Below are 7,705 nucleotides of genomic sequence, written 5' to 3'. Positions count from 1 at the left end.
TCTCTTTCTCTCTCTGTCAAATAAATAAGTAAAATCTTTAAAAAATTTTTTATTCAGTACCATAAAGTGTTTACTTTTGCTGTGTTGTAGTAATATGTTTTAAAATATACTGGAGTGATCCTACGTTTAAGTGAACATTGATATGTTAATATTGGTAATATTGGATCTAGAGGCATATCCTTAATCTATTCATGCCCTTTGACCCAATACTTTTCATTTTGGAGGTTTTTCTTAGTGAAATAATCAAAAAATGGTGAAACAGCTCTATTTACAAAACATGTATCACATCATTGGTAAAACAAGAAATTGGAAATAATGTACATGTCCAATAAAATAGTAATTATAAATGATGCTGTGATCATAAAATGAAGTATTTTACAGCCATCAAAATGATATCATGAATAACTTGGAATCACATGGGTAAGTGTGTTTATTTTGGAAAAAGTCATGTAAATGAATTATTAAACTATATAAAACTAAACAAAATGTTAACAATCCATACATATTAAAAAAAACTTAGAAATATACCAAATGTGAGGGTTGTTTGACTATGAATATCATTTTATTTTGTTTTTTTCCTATATTCTAACCAACCTTTCTTTATGATGTTAAAAACCCATACGGTGTTAACTGGCCTCCTTAGTGTATTAGGCAGTTTGTCAGTCTCATAAAATGCCACAAAGTCCCTAACAAATACCACGTATTCAATAAACATTCATTCCTTTTTTTTCTACCTAAGCACTCCTGAAGGTGGAGAGAGAGTATGTGTATTGCTTTATGTTTTTGTTCTTACTAATTTACAGAATATTTTCATCTTTTCTCTTTGATATTTCCAAATAAGACCATGTCCTTCTGAATCTGTGTCAGAATACTAGCTATAAGGGGGTGCTTGGGTGGCTCAGTTTCTCAGAGTCCTGTGACAGAGCCCCCTGGGAAGGTCTTTGCTCAGCAGAGAGTCCAGTTCTCCCTCGCCTTCTGCCCCTCCCCCCACACCCACTCATGTTTTCTCTCCTTTCTTTTTTTTTTTTTTTTAAGATTTTATTTATTTATTTGACAGAGAGAGATTACAAGTAGGCAGAGAGAGAGAGAGAGAGGGAAGCAGGCTCCCTGCCGAGCAGAGAGCCCGATGCGGGACTCGATCCCAGGACCCTGAGATCATGACCTGAGCCGAAGGCAGCGACTTAACCCACTGAGCCACCCAGGCGCCCGTTTTCTCTCCTTTCAAATAAATAAATAATCTTTTTGAAAAAATACTAATTACTTATGATTTGATAATTTCTGTTCTTTTTTTTCCTGAATCATGAAGATATCTATTAGAAATTTGGAAGCACTATGAAAATGTGAATGCTCTTGACCCATTGCTATATTAAAAAAAAAGAAAGCAAGCAAAAGAAAACATTATGCTAAGTGAAAGAAGCCAGACAGAAAAAACCATATACTAAATGATGCCATTGGTATGAAATATCCAGAATAGGTAAATCCATAAAAATCAGAAAACAGACTGGTAGCTGCCAGGGATTGAGGTAATTGCCAGGAGAAGGCGAATGACTGCTTCACGCGGACAAAGTTTTTTGAGGGATGATGAAAATGTTTTGAGGGTAGTAAAATGTGGTTGTGTAACATTGTAAATGTACTAAAAACCACTGAATTGTTCACTTTAAAGTAATTAATTTTATATTATGTGAATTTTGTCTAAATAAATAAATAAAGCCAAAATGCCTAGGAAATTGCTTCTGGGTATTGAATGAAGGTACCTTCCATGGAGAGAAAAGGAAGCAGACAGGAGGTGAGGCACCTAGACAGGCTGCTTTGGGCCATCTCTTTGGAGCTAGAGTGAGAATACCACAGGACAGGGAGAATAAGGACAGATTAGCCGTGCTAACTGTGGAAATGTCTTTGTAAAACAGGCATCCATAATGTTTCCAACTTCTATATCTATTTCCCACAATTTTGAGTAAAATTATTTGGAAAATTTGGAACTTAGACTATGAGCTTCTTCAGAATTAAGAACTGTCCTAACTCGGAACCTTCTTGCCTGGTACAGAGTATGTAGATTTGTTGCTGATTTGATGAAGTTGGAGCAGGGTGGGGTTTTTTGTTGTTGTTGTTGTTGTTGTTTTAAGATCTTTTATTAATTTATTTGACAGAGAGGGATCACAAGCAGGCAGAGAGAGAGAGAGAAAGAGAGAGAGAGAGATAAGGAAGCAGGCTCCCCCACTGCACAGAGAGCCCGAATCGGGGCTCGATCCCAGGAGCCTGAGATCATGACCTCAGCCGAAGGCAGAGGCTTAACCTACTGAGCCACCCAGGTGCCCCTGGAGCAGAGTGTTTTGATGACACTTGTACAGGAGTGTAAAAATGAGAACAGCACACTTTTGGAACATTGTTGTCATAGCAACAATAAACAATTACAGATCCCAATGGAAAGTAAAACTGAAAATCGACTGCAGAGAGGAAAAAAGAGGAATAAATCTTCCTTTTAGGATTAAATAGATATTTATTTTCTTAAAAGGGGTGGTAATCCTTTACAGTGTGTGTCTCACTGTGGAAGCAAGCTATCTAATAATAGAAAACCAAACGTAAGGGGCACCGGGATCCCTCAGTGGGTTAAGCCTTTATCTTCAGCTTGGGTCATGATCCCTGGGATCCCACATTGGGCTTCCTGCTCGGCGGGGAGACTGCTTCCCCCTCTCTCTCCTCCTGCTTCTCTGCCTACTTCTTGTGATCTCTCTTTCTGTCAAATAAATAAATAAAGTCTTTAAAAAAAAAAGGGGGGGGGGACTTAAGGGGCACCTGGGTGCCTCACGTAGTTGGGCATCTGAATCTTGATTTCAGCTCAGGTCATGATCTCAGTGTTGTGGGATTGAGCCCCTCTTCGGCCTTCAGTCAGTGGCGTCTGCTCAAGGTTCTGTCTCTCCCTCTAACCCTCCTCCAGCTCCCACACACCTGCATGCGCTATCTCTCAAATTAAATAAATAAATAAATAAATAAATAAATAAATAAATAAAATCCTTCAAGAAGAAAACTCAACTCAACTCAACTGGCTTAACAATAAAAAAAAATTGGGGGGGGGGGTATTACATAAAATGTCCATAGGGAGAGCTTGCTCCAAGCTCCCTGAGGACCGGTTTCTCACCATATCTTCTGCCTTCTTTGTTACTGCCTTCCTGATAAAACTGGCACTCTTTGCATTTCCAGAAGGGTAGCCTAAAGTTCCTAGGATAGCTTGCTTGCTCTCCAATATACAGGAGGAAGATGCCAGCACAGTTCTCCCACATGCATTTCCAGGAAGAACTCCGATTGGATTGGGCTCTGATATCTGCCCCCTCCAACCAATCACCAAAGTCTGTTGGAGGGAACACACCGAATGGCTTAGCCCAGGTCATATGTTTCATCCCTGGGTTGAGGGTCAGAATCAGCCTCCCTAGAACCTTATAAGTTCTGAAAATGGAAACTGAGGATTAGAAGAAAGGAGAAGAGGAAAATGTTGCTGGGAAAGCAACTGACAAAAGTGTCCACATAAACTGCCTCAAAATTACATTTTTGTGTGTGCGGTTTAAATATTAGTCTTATGGGATGCTCCTCAAAAAAAAAAAAAAAAAAAGTCTGGGGCGCCTGGCTGGCTCAGTGGGTTAAGCCTCTGCTTTCTGCTCAGGTCATGCATGGTCTGGGGGTCCTGGGATCAAGCCCCGAGTTGGGCTCCCTGTTCAGCGGGGCCCTGCTTCCCTCTCTCTCTGCCTGCCTCTCTGCCTACTTGTAATCACTCTCTCTCTCTTTCTCTCTCTCTCTCTTTCTCTGTCAAATACATAAATAAATCTTTTTAAAAAAAAGTCTTGTAACCTACTCTTAGAGGTTCTCATTGCACATAAATATAATGAAGGCTTTGAGAAATGCTTCAGCGAGAAGGCTGTTGAATTTTGTTTAATCAAGTGTTCCACAACCTTCTTTGACTGAAGAAACCTTCTTCCAAGGAACACCTTTAACAGCCATGGAACATATTTTGGAAAAGATTGTGTCAAGGCAAACAGCTGATGTCTTCAGACTTGGCTGTCTTCAGTGGCTGCAATTGGTGTGTACTTAGTTACCAAGTTAATTACAGAGCCATATGATGTCATATCATTGTGTGTTAAATATACTCTAAGAAAAAAATGTGGAAAGACCAAGAAACAAAAAAAGCAAGTATAGAGCCAGGAGTGAATTTAACAACCATAAGATTAAATGCTGTTTTACAATATTTTAGCAACATGAGATGATTGTTTCATAATTTCACTAGCCTTTTGTCTGCCAGAGATTGGTGTGCCAAATATTTTTGTGTTTTGTTTTGATACTGTGGTTAGAAAGAATGAATGAACATTAAATAATTATCTCTGGGGAATGGGAGGATGGGGTCACTGGGTGATGGACATTTAGGAGGGCACGTGATGTATTGAGGACTGGATGTTATATAAGACTGATCAATCACTGAACTCTACCTCTGAAACTAATAATACACTATATGTTAAGTAATTGAATTTAAATTTAAAAATAAATAAATATATAGCTATCTCTGGGAATGGCAGACTGTTGAGGGCACTGTCCGTGTAAATTTTAGACTCTAAAAGTAAAAGAGTTCCAAAATCACAGGAAAATGACACCCAGACTTCCTGAGATTCCCAAAAAGTGTTCCCTATTAAAAACTCTTTACTCTATCCCTATTTCACAAAACGAAAAGGTCTCATGCATGTCTCTGTAAGAGATCTTGTGGGAATATCTCTGTAAAATTAAGCTTAATGTGTGTTAAGAAGCAAAATTCAGCTGAATAAACTTAAGGATCACACTGGCTTTATGCATGAATCAGGCAGCATCCCATACAGCAAATAGAAAGAAGCTCCAAATTATTACACAAAATAGGGGACTTCTACAGACAGAAGGGGGCAAGGACAAGGAAAAAATGGATTACCTCATCTTTTTTCGGGGAGGGGGGTGTTGGAGGGGTCTCTCAAATGAATTACCTCACTACTGCTGACCAGTAAATTCCAGACTGACCAGTTAAAGATTATATTCCTGGGGGAGATTGAAACTGCAATTAGGTTAGGTATTGAGTTTCAGTTTGGTGACATGGTCTTAACACAAGTGACTCCATTTTGAGCCTGTTGTCTTTTTTTTTTTTTTTTAAACATATGCCATTACTATTTGGAAACTTCTTCCCAAAATACTGATTTAGAGGGCATTAGAGAAAAAAATCCGAAAGTAAGTAAGGTATAAAAGAAATGTGAAAATTATGATTCTCCATCAAAAAGCAGAAGAAATGTAGACTCAGACAAAATTCCCCTTGAATATCCAGTGAAGAGTTGAATGGTGTCAGTTTCCCAAGTGTGATGGTGGTTCATAACCTAAACAGCTCTACGGCATTATAGGGTTATTTATATTCGTTCTGCATTTGATCCCCAACATCATATCTTCAGTTGTATATTCATATAAAATGCCCTATTTCACACTAAACTCTGGTTTCAGAGACTTCAAAACGTATCACCTTAGGCCCATCCTCAAGTCCCTAGCTAGGTATACAGCCTTTTCCTGCACTAAACATTGCTGAGTTGATAGGCCATCTGGCTTTAGTTTTTTTATTGATTGAAACAATCCTTTAAAATCTGTATTCTTATTCACATCCCTGTGATCAAGGAAGAGCAAAGATGATCATGTTAGGCAGATTTTCCAGTTTCTTTTATTTAGCAGTATACATATTCTTGCTGTATTTTGCATATTTTTGAAAATATTGTCTAGAACCCCAACATGCATGATGAACAGTTTTAACCAACTGGGCCACCCAGGCGTCCCCTGATGAACAGTTTTAGATACTAAAATTCTTTTTTTTTTTTTTTTACTTTTACAGTTTAATTTGCAAACAGAATATTTATAACAAATTATTTTTAACCAAATCATATCTTGAAAACTGTTTATATAGAAAACCTAGGGAATAAAGTGAACTGTTCATTGTGGAAGGCCTTAAATTACATTATTACAATAGAAAATACAGGAGGTAGAAGATAACTGAAAAGACTAATGCAACATTAGATTCAAATCTATAGCTCCTGTAGCTACTTAAAACATGGTTTTAGAAACTAAACCCAACTGTTTCCATAGAAACAGTTAAAATAAAATTTGCCATGAAAGCCCTTATATCATGCTTGATATAGGGAGGTAGGAAGATGTAAGAACCAGGACACATGAGACATGACATTTTATCTACAACTCCTGTTTACTTTACTGAGGGTGTAGTTTCACAATTCAGTCATCTTCTTCAGCTTCAGACTCAGATTCTTCTTCAGTATTTTTGAGCCACTCTACAAACTTTTTCATTTGCTCAAGGAAGACGCTCTTCCCCTTTGCAACATGCGCATCCTTATACCACTTCAGAATGGGCTCCTCACTCAGGACTTCAGCTTTATAAAAAAGCACCACTATTTTCTGGAAGGCTTTCATGAAATGAATGTTGTCATAGCAATACTCCTGAATCTTCAGTAACAGAGTCAGCTCAGACTGACCATGAGTAGTAAAGGCAGCAAGTAGAGGGCTGTATTGCTTCAAGTGCTTGATGGCTTGCTCTGCTACAAGCTCTTCCTTTTTGTTCCACTCCACGGTGGGTGCTCATGACGTTGGACCAGACTATCCCAGTGACAACGGGTTCTGGGATGTTGTTTTTTTTCATCTCCTCCTTGACATACAAAATTATATCCTTAAATGGGTCACCACGGGACATCTGTTCTTGAAGGTCTTTCTGGAGTTCCTTTCGAGCTCCTATGGTTTGCTGATTCCGAACATATTCCGAAAGTTCTTTCAAGCCTGCCTCTGTAAAGTACTTTGTGAAGTGTTCAACGCTCGTTTATTGGCAGGAAAAAGTTCCATCAGTCTGTTATCCATGCTCACTTTCTGAAGACTTGCAGCCACGGCATTGATATCTTTTTTATTTATCCATGATTTAAAGAGCTTTACAGCAAAAGCTGCTGAAACCCCTTCTTTAACCAAATTCTCATTATAAAGGCTATTAAGAATGGATGCATTAAGTGTTCCATTAGCCAGAAGAACACCAGTCAACATAGCCAGCTTGTTTCTCTCCGACTCTGAAAAACCCTTTAAGAACAGCAGCAGCTTTTTGACTTCATCTTCAAAACTTTTCTCCAGGTATTTGTAGCGCCTGATTAACTTGTTAAAAACCTGAGCAAATGCTTGCATGGTCTCTAGCTCTTCTTGTGCCGCGAACACACAGACATCTGTCCGCATCATGTCATCTGCCAGCATACCACCTGGGGCCAGCATTCTGCCGGCCACCAGAATGTCAAAGTGTTTCTGCATAACGGCGGTAATCAAACTTTGCTCCAGAAGCATCAAGAAACTTTACTACTGCTTCCAAATCAGTACCAGTTTCAGTTAAGCCTTGAATAATACAGTCTTGAAACTGAGTAGGGTCAAACCTCTCTTTTTCATCTCTTTTTCTGGTTTTAAAACGCTGGCCTGATAGCGTTGGCTTTTGCTGCTTTTGATTATTCATAAAAGACACCCGAATTTAAGGTGAAGAGGAAAGAGCCAGAAATCCCCGAGGTGGCGGCAACTGCGGCGGTGTCTCCTCTGCCTAGATACTAAAATTCTAATTATTTAATGCATTTAGTATTTTTAGCATACTTATCAATCAATCATTATCCTTTATGTTACAAGCATAAATTTATGT

At 38.6% G+C, this 7,705-nt stretch overlaps 1 pseudogene across 1 annotated transcript; it reads right to left on the bottom strand.

The window, feature by feature from the left end:
- Positions 1 to 5,843: 5,843 nt before the first annotated feature.
- Positions 5,844 to 7,616, bottom strand: LOC309860577 (eIF5-mimic protein 2 pseudogene; annotated as a pseudogene). The gene has a single exon. The product of its transcript is annotated as an eIF5-mimic protein 2 pseudogene (transcript).
- Positions 7,617 to 7,705: the final 89 nt, after the last annotated feature.

This window comes from Mustela nivalis, assembly GCF_964662115.1.
Source record: "Mustela nivalis genome assembly, chromosome: 2".
In the NCBI taxonomy this organism is placed as follows: Eukaryota; Metazoa; Chordata; class Mammalia; order Carnivora; family Mustelidae; genus Mustela; species Mustela nivalis.
The sequence above is the reverse complement of the archived record's forward strand: the minus strand, read 5'-3'. Positions and strand labels throughout refer to the sequence as shown.